The following is a 12,910-nucleotide window of genomic DNA, read 5'->3' on the forward strand; positions in this document are numbered from 1 at the left end:
AGTCGATTTCAACGCTTATAAACCCAGGGTCCTTACACTACTCCCTCCTTTCAAAGAGCGCGACCTCGCGCTAGCTTGCGACTCTACGTCTTACAGGAACGCGCTCACCAGCCAAGCACACGCACTGTCGTGGATGCAAGGTCCGATCCCACTTCTGACACCAATGTAATGAAACAGGCAGGGAGCAGGCCTCGAACCCTTGACCTTGCCACTGTGCCGCAGTGGCATAGTCGATTTCCTCGCTTATAAACCCAGGGTCGTTACAGTATGTTACAAATTACAATTCATATGATATTTTATGAATTGCAATTCGTACAATATGTTACAAATTTGCAATATATATCAAATGTTATGAATTCCAATTTGCTGTTGCTAACGTTAGTTAGGCTAGGGGTTAAGGTTAGGAGTTAGATTAAAGGGTTACGTTTATTGTTCAGGGAAGGGTTAGCTAACATGCTAAGTCATTGCATGCTAAGATAACATGCTAAGGAGTAGCTAAAAAGTAGTAAGTCGTTGCAAAGTTGCTAATTAGGTAAAAAGTTGTCCGTGATGAGATTTTAACATGCAACCTTTCCCTTCTCATACTAAATGTCTCAAATAACGTAGCCTAATGTAGCATATCGTACTAAACAGAGTTTCACAGATTTTAGTAACATATAATATGCTTTCTCTGAGACCAGGCTGAACTAAATAGTGTCTACATTGGTTATTGTTTTGTGTTTCATGCAAGAGCTTCATAAGGGTTTATCATAGTCCAAAACATGTACATGTATGCACGGCAGTGTTCTAGAATATTGGACGGTTGACTTTCGTAGCCTACTTTTCTAACTCTCAGCACAGCTCAAGCAATTTCTCCATCTGTCCATACATTTAAATGAATAGAGGATGTGTACCAGAGACGCATTGGTTGGGAATTGTAGTGAGGTGCGTATTCCATCTGTGCGTCCCCACAGATGGTGGTCTCAGAGCCTTGTAGCTATTGTATTTCGAAATGGGACGCTGAACTATCGCGTTCTAACAGTGGTGGAAAAAGTAAACAATTGTCATACTTGACTAAAACGAAATAGACCTTAATAGAAAAGGACTCAAGTAAAAGTGAAAGTCACCCAGTAAAATACCACATGAGTAAAAGTCGAAAAGTATTTGGTTTTAAATATACTTAAGTATCAAAAGTAAATCTAATTGCTAAAATATACTTAAGTATCAAAAGTAAAAGTATAAATAATTTAAAATTCCTTATATTAAGCAAACCAGGCGGCACCATGTTCTTGTTTTTTAAAATTTTTGGATAGCCAACACTCAGACATAATTTACAAACAAATCATGTCTGTTTAGCGAGTTTGCCAGATCAGAGGCCGGGAATGACACGGGATGTTCTCTTGATAAGTGCGTCAATTGGACCATTGTCCTGTGCTGCTAAGCAAATAAAATGTAAAGAATACTTTTGGGTGTCAGGGAAAATATGGAGTAAAAAGTACATTATTTTCTTTAGGAATGTAGTGAAGTAAAAATGGTCAAAAATATAAATAGTAAAGTATTTTTACTTAAGTACTTTACACCACTGCGTCCTAGATGATGAGAAGCGATATTCCGGTGCCCCATTGGGACATAGCCGAGTGGCTCTGAGACCACTTAGCTATGTATGCACAGTTATAATGACAATATGGTCTTGTCTCCGCCCTAACGATGGGAGTTGTTGTATCATGGAAGGATTTTTACAGGAGTGAACCCTCTTGCATCGCCTCTTCCTCTCTGGCAAAAGCCAAAGAGTTCCTGAGAATCCTTGAACTCTCCCCCAATTAACTTTTCAATGGTTGCCTTGGAAAAACACACTGAAATACCCAGAGACAGCACACTGCTGTTGCTCTGTTGGTTTGTGCACTCGCCCACCTTTCCTTTTAGGCCCCTATAGGAACCGTAATCCATTTCACCTTTGAAAACATTATTGTACATAAAAGAGGCCTACTATTTATGTCCATCATCCATATAGACTATGGTTATGTCACTTTGGGTCATTAAATTCACCTCCATTTTCTGAAGTGTCTTTAAGTACATGGATGGTCTTTTTGATATAGTAAACAAATAGAATACCTTTTTGATTTTATGCAACAAAACTTTGTTGTTGTATTTGTTCGATTCTGAAGCATAGGCTATAAGCACATGTAAAATCCCACAACTCCCAAAAAGCTCTACAAACCAAAGCTTATTTCAGGTATACTTTTTTAAATGTACCGATGCAGGTCTCACTAGCAATGAGGGGTAAGAGAAATGTTCTCTGCGTGTGATTGTCTGACTCTATCTTGAAGACAGTAGGACAACTGTAGAGCAGCTAAAGGTTGGGGGTTTGGGGTAAAGGTCTGGCTTAATGCTGTTCTGATGGAGATAAGCTCGCGGCTATGAAAGTGCACACAACAAAGAATTGCTCTCATACATGCACACTGACCATGGAGTCTATTTCTGAATTCAACAGCCCCACCACACACACTAAAATGGCAGCCGCTGATGTTGTCGAAAGCAGAAGTGAGCAGTTTCAGGAAAACAAAAAAGAAGTCTAAATGTGAACACTTTCCAAAGGGCTCCTTCATCTGACTTAGAATGTACTCTCTTTTTAATGTGATTCATAATGCTTGTGGGCATACATGCTATGGTCACAACACTGATATGTAAACTTTGTTCCGGCATCGAAATGACTAACATACAGTATATCCTACACAATGAATAACCTTTAGACAGAGTGTCAACACTGCTCCTATGATTCTTAGCAGGTGGTTTTACTTTTATTTACAGGTGATGGTTGTGTTTATTCTCCACTGAATTGGGTGAATCTAGCTGCACACAGGGATGTAGCCTATAGCAGCGGTGGAAGCAGCCCTCTGAGATGTTGCTAACTCTTGCATCATAAAAGGCCTTCTTTAAGATCATCAAGTGTGTGTGCATGAGTGAGCGCACATTGGTGTGCTTGTGTGTGTCTTTGAGTGGCGTGTGTGTGCGTAGTGCCTGCCTGTGTTAGGAGTGTCTCTGTGTGATTGCTCGATGTTAATAACACTTGTCCTTAAATTATTTTTAGGAGTAATGAAAGCAATGTGCCACCTCCCAAAAATAGTCCAGAATTGTGTAGCTCATATAAATGATTGAGTTATAACCTCTAAATATACCCATTAAGATAGTATGTGGACTATCTTTTGGCATCTTTGAAGTGACAAATGGATACTGTATATAATAAACTATGACAGCACTATGTTTGGCCTAAGGGATGTGGCTGTATTATTGAAGAGCCAAAGCCTTGATTAGCTGCGTGAGATCAGTCAAATGGTAAGACGACTATTGTAGATCTAACAAAATCAGGCAAAACCAATGGAAGTAAGACTAGTAGGACCTGTAGGCAGTGAGATTCTATGCATTCAATGTGAGAGATTGTAACACAGCAGAGTAAGTACAGAGCTATTGGATATGGGATCCTCTTGTTCCCAGTATATTCACTCACCTATTGAAATGGCCCAAAATAGGAATTGGACAAAGCAAAGGATGAATCAAAGTTACCTATCAATAGAACACTTTTAGAAAATCCCATGCATCATCACATCGTTTAAAGTTCAGTAGCCTTCCTGTCTTTTTGATCATTTCATTTCTATTTTTGTATTTTTATCCACCACTATTCCCTTCTATTCTTAGGCTGCACTATTGATCATTTACCTTAAATTATCTATCTACTGACACATAGCCAATGTAAGTGAGTCAACAAGCAAGTGAGCAAATAGGGAGCTCCTAGGATGTGCTGTGAGACGAAATGAAAGGGTTACTACAGTAGCTTATTTTTCATGTAAATAAAATAGGTTATTTTAATGCACAATCCAACTCATGCCAATGATAGGCCTTCATTAGAACATCTCTGACCAAGAACATTTTGTTTTGAAAACCCAAGACAGTGACCATCAATAGACATATTCTCTGTGGTTTACATATGTTTTCTTCAGAAAAAGGCACAGAAAGTGCAATAGTCAAAAATAGCATATCTATAAACGACACAGACCAAGACCATGCTTACTATGTAGCTTATCTTGTGTCTGATCTCTGTTTGTGTGTTTATATGTATGTGTGCTTGTGTGTGGGTGTGTGTGTCTACCCACTCCGCTTCACTCCCTGTGTGTGTTCACCTAACACACCTAACACAAAGATGGGCAAGTTGCAATAGAACATCTTCAAGTGGAATGAAGTTGAAGAGTAACTGTATATGAGAGTATTAATGGCCTACAGGACAAGATGTTTCCAAGATGGCGTAGCAAATCAAATCAAAATCAAATCAAATGTATTTATATAGCCCTTTGTACATCAGCTGATATCTCAAAGTGCTGTACAGAAACCCAGCTTAAAACACCAAACAGCAAGCAATGCAGGTGTAGAAGCACGGTGGCTAGGAAAAACTCCCTAGAAAGTAGCAGACGTGGTTTGTCGTCCTCTCGTTTACTTTTTGTATTTTTCGTCTTTTTTGTATACATTTAAATTTATTTTCAATCTCTTTTCCATTTTTTTAATTAAATGTGACACAGATCTGCTATTTTTTAGACCTTATAGCCAGAACCTTCATCAGAAGTTAGCCATCCGAAGCTAACCAGCTAATTAGTTACTAGCTATTTAGTCATTGTTAGCCACTGCTAGCGGCCTTTACCTTCTGCACAGGCACCAGATGTTTTTTTAGCCTGGATAATACCTGCCAGTCTACCAGTATCGGAATGTTTTTCTCCACTACAACGCCGGATTCCTGCCGTAAACCCTGGACCATTACTCCTGATCATCACAGCTAGCTAGTTGCCACCGAGTGACCCAGCCCCGAAAGCTAGCCCTGAGGCAAGCCTACCTCCCGGCCCTCTTTGTGATCACTCGGCTACTCAGCCAATGCCTCCCGGACTTTACCCCCAACACGGCTAGAATCCACTACTCCACCGGATACTTGCTGTAAGCTCTGAACCTTTGCATCGGATCATCCCCGCCAGCTAGCTGCTACCGAATTTGCTATAGTGGCTATCGCCCCTGCCCCGAAGCTAGCACCAGTTAGCCGTGAGCCAGGCGCATCTCCCGGGTAGCAAACGAAATTACTACAACTACAATACCTCTTTCGCCACCACGACTGGTCCGCTGACGTAACTCCATCCGCTGTGCCCTCAACCGGCCTTTGCCAGACGTCAAAGCAGACGATTCTACTTACCCCGGCCTGCTAACTTTAAACGCAGTGTCTCCACATGCTAGCGTATAAACGACTACCCCGCGGCTTCCCTGTTCCATCTATTGCTGTTCACTGGACCCTGTGATCACTTGGCTACATAGCTGATGCCTGCTGGACTGTTCATTAATTACGGTACTCCATTTTGTTTATTTATTGTTTATCTGTCGGCCCCAGCCTCGAACGCAGGCCCTGTGTGTAGTTAACCGGCCCTCTCTGCCCATTCATTGCCATTTTACCTGTTGCTGTTGTCTTAGCTGTTGTTGTCTTACCCGTTGTTGTCTTAGCTAACTCTCCCAATCAACAGCTGTGATTGCTTTATGCCTCACTTTATATCTCTCTCAAATGTCAATATGCCTTGTACACTGTTATTTAGGATAGTTATCATTGTTTTAGTTTACTGTGGAGCCCCTAGACCCACTCAACATGCCTCAGATACCTCCTTTGTAACACCTCCCACACATGCGGTGACCTCACCCAGCATAACTAGCCCGTCCAGAGATGCAACCTCTCTTATCATCACTCGGTGCCTGGGCTTACCTCCACTGTACCCGCACCCCACCATACCCCTTGTCTGTACATTATGCCCTGAATCTATTCTACCACGCCCAGAAATCTGCTCCTTTTATTCTCTGTCCCCAACGCACTAGACGACCAGTTTTGATAGCCTTTAGCCGTATCCTCATCATACTCCTCCTCTGTTCCTCGGGTGATGTGGAGGTTAACCCAGGCCCTGCGTGTCCCCAGGGACTCTCATTTGTTGACTTCTGTAACCAAAAAACCCTTGGTTTCATGCATGTTAACATTAGCAGCCTCCTCCCTAAATGTGTTTTACTCACTGCATTAGCACACTCCGCCAACCCTGATGTCCTTGCCGTGTCTGAATCCTTATGACGGCCACCAAAAATTTGGAGATTTCCATACCCAACTACAACATTTTCCATCAAGATAGACCTGCTAAAGGGGGAGGAGTTGCAATCTACTCCAGAGATGGCCTGCAAAGTTCTGTCATACTTTCCAGGTCTATGCCCAAACAGTTCGAGCTTCTAATTTTAAAAATTAATCTCTCCAGAAATAAGTCTCTCACTGTTGCTGCCTGTTATAGACCTCCCTCAGCTCCCAGCTGTACCCTGGACGCCGTATGTGAATCGATTGCCCCCCGTCTATCATCTATCTTCAGAGTTCGTTCTGTTAGGTGACCTAAACTGGGATATGCTTAACACCAACGGCAGTCCCACAATCTAAGCTAGATGCCCTCAATCTCACACAAATTATGAAGGAACCCACCAGGGACAACCCTAAATCCGTAAACATGGGCACCCTCATAGATATTATCTTGACCAACTTACCCTCCAAATACAACTCTGCTGTTTTCAATCAGGATCTCAGCAATCACTGCCTCATTGCCTGCATCCGCTATGCGTCCGCGGTCAAATGACCACCCCTCATCATTGTCAAACGCTCCCTAAAACACTTCTGCGAACAGGCCTTTCTAATTGACCTGGCCCGGGTGTCCTGGAAGGATATTGACCTCATCCCGTCAGTAGAGGATGCCTGGTCGTTCTTTAAAAGTAATTTTATCACCATTTTAAATAGCATGCCCCTTTCAAAAAATGTAGAACTACAGTGCCTTGCGAAAGTATTCGGCCCCCTTGAACTTTGCGACCTTTTGCCACATTTCAGGCTTCAAACATATAGATATAAAACTGTATTTTTTGTGAAGAATCAACAACAAGTGGGACACAATCATGAAGTGGAACGACATTTATTGGATATTTCAAACTTTTTTAACAAATCAAAAACTGAAAAATTGGGGCGTGCAAAATTATTCAGCCCCCTTAAGTTAATACTTTGTAGCGCCACCTTTTGCTGCGATTACAGCTGTAAGTCGCTTGGGGTATGTCTCTATCAGTTTTGCACATCGAGAGACTGACATTTTTTCCCATTCCTCCTTGCAAAACAGCTCGAGCTCAGTGAGGTTGCATGGAGAGCATTTGTGAACAGCAGTTTTCAGTTCTTTCCACAGATTCTCGATTGGATTCAGGTCTGGACTTTGACTTGGCCATTCTAACACCTGGATATGTTTATTTTTGAACCATTCCATTGTAGATTTTGCTTTATGTTTTGGATCATTGTCTTGTTGGAAAACAAATCTCCGTCCCAGTCTCAAGTCTTTTGCAGACTCCATCAGGTTTTCTTCCAGAATGGTCCTGTATTTGGCTCCATCCATCTTCCCATCCATTTTAACCATCTTCCCTGTCCCTGCTGAAGAAAAGCAGGCCCAAACCATGATGCTGCCACCACCATGTTTGACAGTGGGGATGGTGTGTTCAGCTGTGTTGCTTTTACGCCAAACATAACATTTTGCATTGTTGCCAAAAAGTTCAATTTTGGTTTCATCTGACCAGAGCACCTTCTTCCACATGTTTGGTGTGTCTCCCAGGTGGCTTGTGGCTAACTTTAATTGACACTTTTTATGGATATCTTTAAGAAATGGCTTTCTTCTTGCCACTCTTCCATGAAGGCCAGATTTGTGCAATATACGACTGATTGTTGTCCTATGGACAGAGTCTCCCACCTCAGCTGTAGATCTCTGCAGTTCATCCAGAGTGATCATGGGCCTCTTGGCTGCATCTCTGATCAGTCTTCTCCTTGTATGAGCTGAAAGTTTAGAGGGACGGCCAGGTCTTGGTAGATTTGCAGTGGTCTGATACTCCTTCCATTTCAATATTATCGCTTGCACAGTGCTCCTTGGGATGTTTAAAGCTTGGGAAATCTTTTTGTATCCAAATCCGGCTTTAAACTTCTTCACAACAGTATCTCGGACCTGCCTGGTGTGTTCCTTGTTCTTCATGATGCTCTCTGCGCTTTTAACGGACCTCTGAGACTATCACAGTGCAGGTGCATTTATACGGAGACTTGATTACACACAGGTGGATTGTATTTATCATCATTAGTCATTTAGGTCAACATTGGATCATTCAGAGATCCTCACTGAACTTCTGGAGAGAGTTTGCTGCACTGAAAGTAAAGGGGCTGAATAATTTTGCACGCCCAATTTTTCAGTTTTTGATTTGTTAAAAAAGTTTGAAATATCCAATAAATGTCGTTCCACTTCATGATTGTGTCCCACTTGTTGTTGATTCTTCACAAAAAAATACAGTTTTATATCTTTATGTTTGAAGTCTGAAATGTGGCAAAAGGTCGCAAAGTTCAAGGGGGCCGAATACTTTCGCAAGGCACTGTAAGAACAGATACAGTCCTTGGTTCACTCCAGACCTGACTGCCCTCAACCAGCACAAAAACATCCTGTGGCGGACTGCACTAGCATCGAATAGTCCCTGAAATTATGCAACTCTTCAAGGAAGTTAGGAACCAATACACGCAGTCAGTCGGTTTTGGGACACTGTGAAGTCCATGGAGAATAAAAGCACCTCCTCCCAGCTGCCCACTGCACTGAGGCTAGGTAACACTGTCACCACCGATAAATCTACGATAATCGAGAATTTCAATAAGAATTTCTCTACGGATGGTTATGCTTTCCTCCTGGCTACCCCAACCCCGGCCAACAGCTCCGCTCCCCCGCAGCTACTTGCCCAAGCCTCCCCAGCTTCTCCTTCACCCAAATCCAGATAGCAGATGTTCTGAAAGAGCTGCAAAACCTGGACACCTACAAATCAGCTCTCTTTCTAAAATTATCTGCCACCATTTTTGCAACCCCTATTACCAGTCTGTTCAACCTCTCTTTCATATTGTCCAAGATCCCTAAAGATTGGAAAGCTGCCGCGGTCATCCCCCTCTTTAAAGGGGGGGACACTCTTGACCCAAATTGCTGCAGACCTATATCTATCCTACCCTGCCTTTCTAAGGTCTTCGAAAGCCAAGTCAACAAACAGATTACCAACCATTTCGAATCTCACCATACCCTCTCTGTTATGCAATCTGGTTTCAGAGCTGGTCATGGGTGCACCTCAGCCACGGTCAAGGTCCTAAATGATATCTTAGCCGCCATCGATAAGAAACATTACTGTGCAGCCGTATTCATTGATCTGGCCAAGGCTTTCGACTCTGTCAATCACCACATCCTCATCGGCAGACTCGACAGTCTTGGTTTCTCAAATGATTGCCTCGCCTGGTTCACCAACTACTTCTCTGATAGAGTTCAGTGTGTCAAATCGGAGGATCTGTTGTCCGGACCTTTGGCAGTCTCTATGGGGGTGCCACAGGGTTCAATTCTTGGACCGACTCTCTTCTCTGTATACATCAATGATGTCGCTCTTGCTGCTGGAGTGAGTCTCTGATCCACCTCTACGCAGACGGACACCATTCTGTATACTTCTATCCCTTCTTTGGACACTGTGTTAACAACCCTCCAGGCAAGCTTCAATGCCATACAATGCCATACAACTCTCCTTCCGTGGCCTCCAACTCTTCTTAAATACAAGTAAAACTAAATGCATGCTCTTCAACCAATCGCTGCCTGCACCTGCCCGCCTGTCCAACATCACTACTCTGGACGGCTCTGACTTAGAATACGTGAACAACTACAAATACCTAGGTGTCTGGTTAGACTGTAAACTCTCCTTCCAGACCCACATCAAACATCTCCAATCCAAAGTTAAATCTAAAATTGGCTTCCTATTTCGCAACAAAGCATCCTTCACTCATGCTGCCAAACATACCCTTGTAAAACTGACCATCCTACCAATCCTTGGCTATTACAAAATAGCCTCCAATACCCTACTCAACTAATTGGATGCAGTCTATCACAGTGCCATCCGTTTTGTCACCAAAGCCCCATATACTTCCCACCATTGCGACCTGTACGCTCTCGTTGGCTGGCCCTCGCTTCATACTCGTCGCCAAACCCACCGGCTCCATGTCATCTACAAGACCCTGCTAGGTAAAGTCCCCCCTTATCTCAGCTTGTTGGTCACCATAGCATCACCCACCTGTAGCACGCGCTCCAGCAGGAATATCTCTCTGGTCACCCCCAAAACCAATTATTTATTTGGCCGCCTCTCCTTCCATTTCTCTGCTGCCAATGACTGGAACGAACTACAAAAATCTCTGAAACTGGAAACACTTATCTCCCTCACTAGCTTTAAGCACCAGCTGTCAGAGCAGCTCACAGATTACTGCACCTGTACATAGCCCACCTATAATTTAGCCCAAACAACTACCTCTTTCCCTACTGTATTTTATTTATTTATTTATTTATTTATTTTGCTCCTTTGCACCCCATTATTTGTATTTCTACTTTGCACATTCTTCCACTGCAAATCTACCATTCCAGTGTTTTACTTGCTATATTGTATTTACTTTGCCACCATGGCCTTTTTTTGCCTTTACCTCCCTTATCGCACCTTATTTGCTCACATCGTATATAGACTTGTTTCTACTGTATTATTGACTGTATGTTTGTTTTACTCCATGTGTAACTCTGTGTCATTGTATGTGTCGAACTGCTTTGCTTTATCTTGGCCAGGTCGCAATTGTAAATGAGAACTTGTTCTCAACTTGCCTACCTGGTTAAATAAAGGTGAAATTAAAATAAATAAAAAATTGACCACCATTATTCCTGTGACTACACTACCGAACAAAAGTTTGGGGTCACTTAGAAATGTCCTTGTTTTTGAAAGAAAAGCACATTTGTTGTTCGTTAAAATAACATCAAATTGATCAGAAATACAGCGTAGACATTGTTCATGTTGTAAATGAAAAAAAATGAAAAAATAACTGAAGATCTCATACACCGCTATGTACTACGGCTGTACGACTCCCACAGAACAGCGCAAACTGGCTCTATCCAGAATAGAAAGAGGAGTGGGAGGCTCCGGTACAAAACTGAGCAAGAGGACAAGTACATTAGTGTGTCTAGTTTGAGAAACAGACGCCTCACAAGTCCTTAACTGTCAGCTTCATTAAACAGGACCAACAAAACACCAGCCTCAACGTCAACAGTAAAGAGGCGACTCCGGGATGCTGGCCTTCAGTTTCTTGGCAATTTCTCACATGGAAAAGCCTTCATTTCTCAGAACAAGAATAGACTGACGAGTTTCAGAAGAAAGGTCTTTGTTTCTGGCCATTTTGAGCCTGTAATCGAACCCACAAATGCTGATGCCCCAGATACTCAACTAGTCTAAAGTTTTATTGCTTCTTTAATCAGGACAACCGTTTCCAGCTGTGCTAACATAATTTCAAAAGGGTTTTCTAATGATCAATTAGCCTTTTAAAATGATAAACTTGGATTAGCTAATAACACAACGTGCCATTTGAACACAGTAGTGATGGTTGCTGATAATGGGCCTCTGTACGCCTAAGTCGATATTCCATAAAGATTCTGCAATAGTCATTTACAACATTAATAATGTCTACACTGTATTTTTTTATCAATTTGATGTTATTTTAATGAACAAAAAATGTGCTTTAAAAAAAAAAAAATGACATTTTCAAGTGACCCCAAGCTTTTGAACGGTAGTGTAATTATTTTTTTAATCCTAATCAATCTACACACAATAACCCATAATTATTATTATATTTTCTTTTAACTGACATATCATAATTACATAAGTATTCAGACCCTTTACAGTCTTGAGTCTTCTTGGGTATGACACTACAAGCTTGGCACACCTGACTTTCTCCCATTCTTCTCTGCAGATCCTCTCAAGCTCTATCAGGTTGGATGCGGAGCATCGCTGCACAGCTTTTTTCAGGTCTCTCCGGAGATGTTCGATCAGGTTCAAGTCCGGGCTCTGGCTGGGACACTCAAGGACATTCAGAGACTTGTCCCAATGCCACTCCTGCATTGTCTTGGCTGTGTGCTTAGGGTTGTTGTCCTGTTGGAAGGTGAACCACTACCACATATCTACAGTACAAAATCCATGTGTACTTGTGTATATAGTGCACATGTTATCATGTGTGTGTATGCACGTGTCTGTGTCTATGTTTGTGTTGCTTCACAGACCCCGCTGTTCCATAAGGTGTATTTTTATCTGTTTATTTTAAATAAATTCTACTGCTTGCATTAGTTACTTAATGTGGAATAGAGTTCCATGTAGTCATGGCTCTATGTAGTACTGTGCGCCTCCAGTAGTCTGTTTTGGCATGTCTTGTGGGGTTTGCATGGGGGTCCGAGCTGTGCGCCAGTAGTTAAAACGCGCAACTCTGTGCATTCAACAAGTCAATACCTCTCATAAATACAAGTAGTGAGGAAGTCAATCTCTTCTCCACCTTGAGCCAGAAGAGATTGACATGCATATTAATATTATTAGCTCTGTGTACATCCAAGGGCCAGCCGTGCTGCCCTGTTCTGAACCAATTGCAATTTTAGTAAGCCCCTTTTTGTGGCACCTGACCACTTGACTGAACAGTAGTCCAGGTGCGACAAAACTAGGGCCTGTAGGACCTGCCTTGTTGATAGTGCTGTTAAGAAGGTAGATTATGGACAGGTGCTTTATTATGGACAGACTTCTCCTTATTTTAGCTACTGTTGTATCAATATGTTTTGACCATGGCAGTTTACAATCCAGGGTTACTCCAAGCAGTTTAGTCACCTCCACTTGCTCAATTTCCACATTATTTATTACAATATTTAGTTGAGGTTTAGGGTTTAGTGAATGATTTGTCCCGAATACAATGCTTTAAGTTTCAGAAATATTTAGGTTTAACTTATTCCTTGCTACCCACTCT

At 42.1% G+C, this 12,910-nt stretch overlaps 1 long non-coding RNA gene across 1 annotated transcript in view; it reads left to right on the top strand.

Annotated features, from left to right (window-relative positions):
- Positions 1–12,910, top strand: part of LOC149983543 (uncharacterized) — a 246,593-nt gene that overhangs the window by 73,588 nt on the left and 160,095 nt on the right. The window lies entirely within an intron of this gene.

Source organism: Oncorhynchus mykiss, chromosome 5 (assembly GCF_057628025.1).
Source record: "Oncorhynchus mykiss isolate SJ-2025 chromosome 5, ASM5762802v1, whole genome shotgun sequence".
NCBI lineage: Eukaryota > Metazoa > Chordata > Actinopteri > Salmoniformes > Salmonidae > Oncorhynchus > Oncorhynchus mykiss.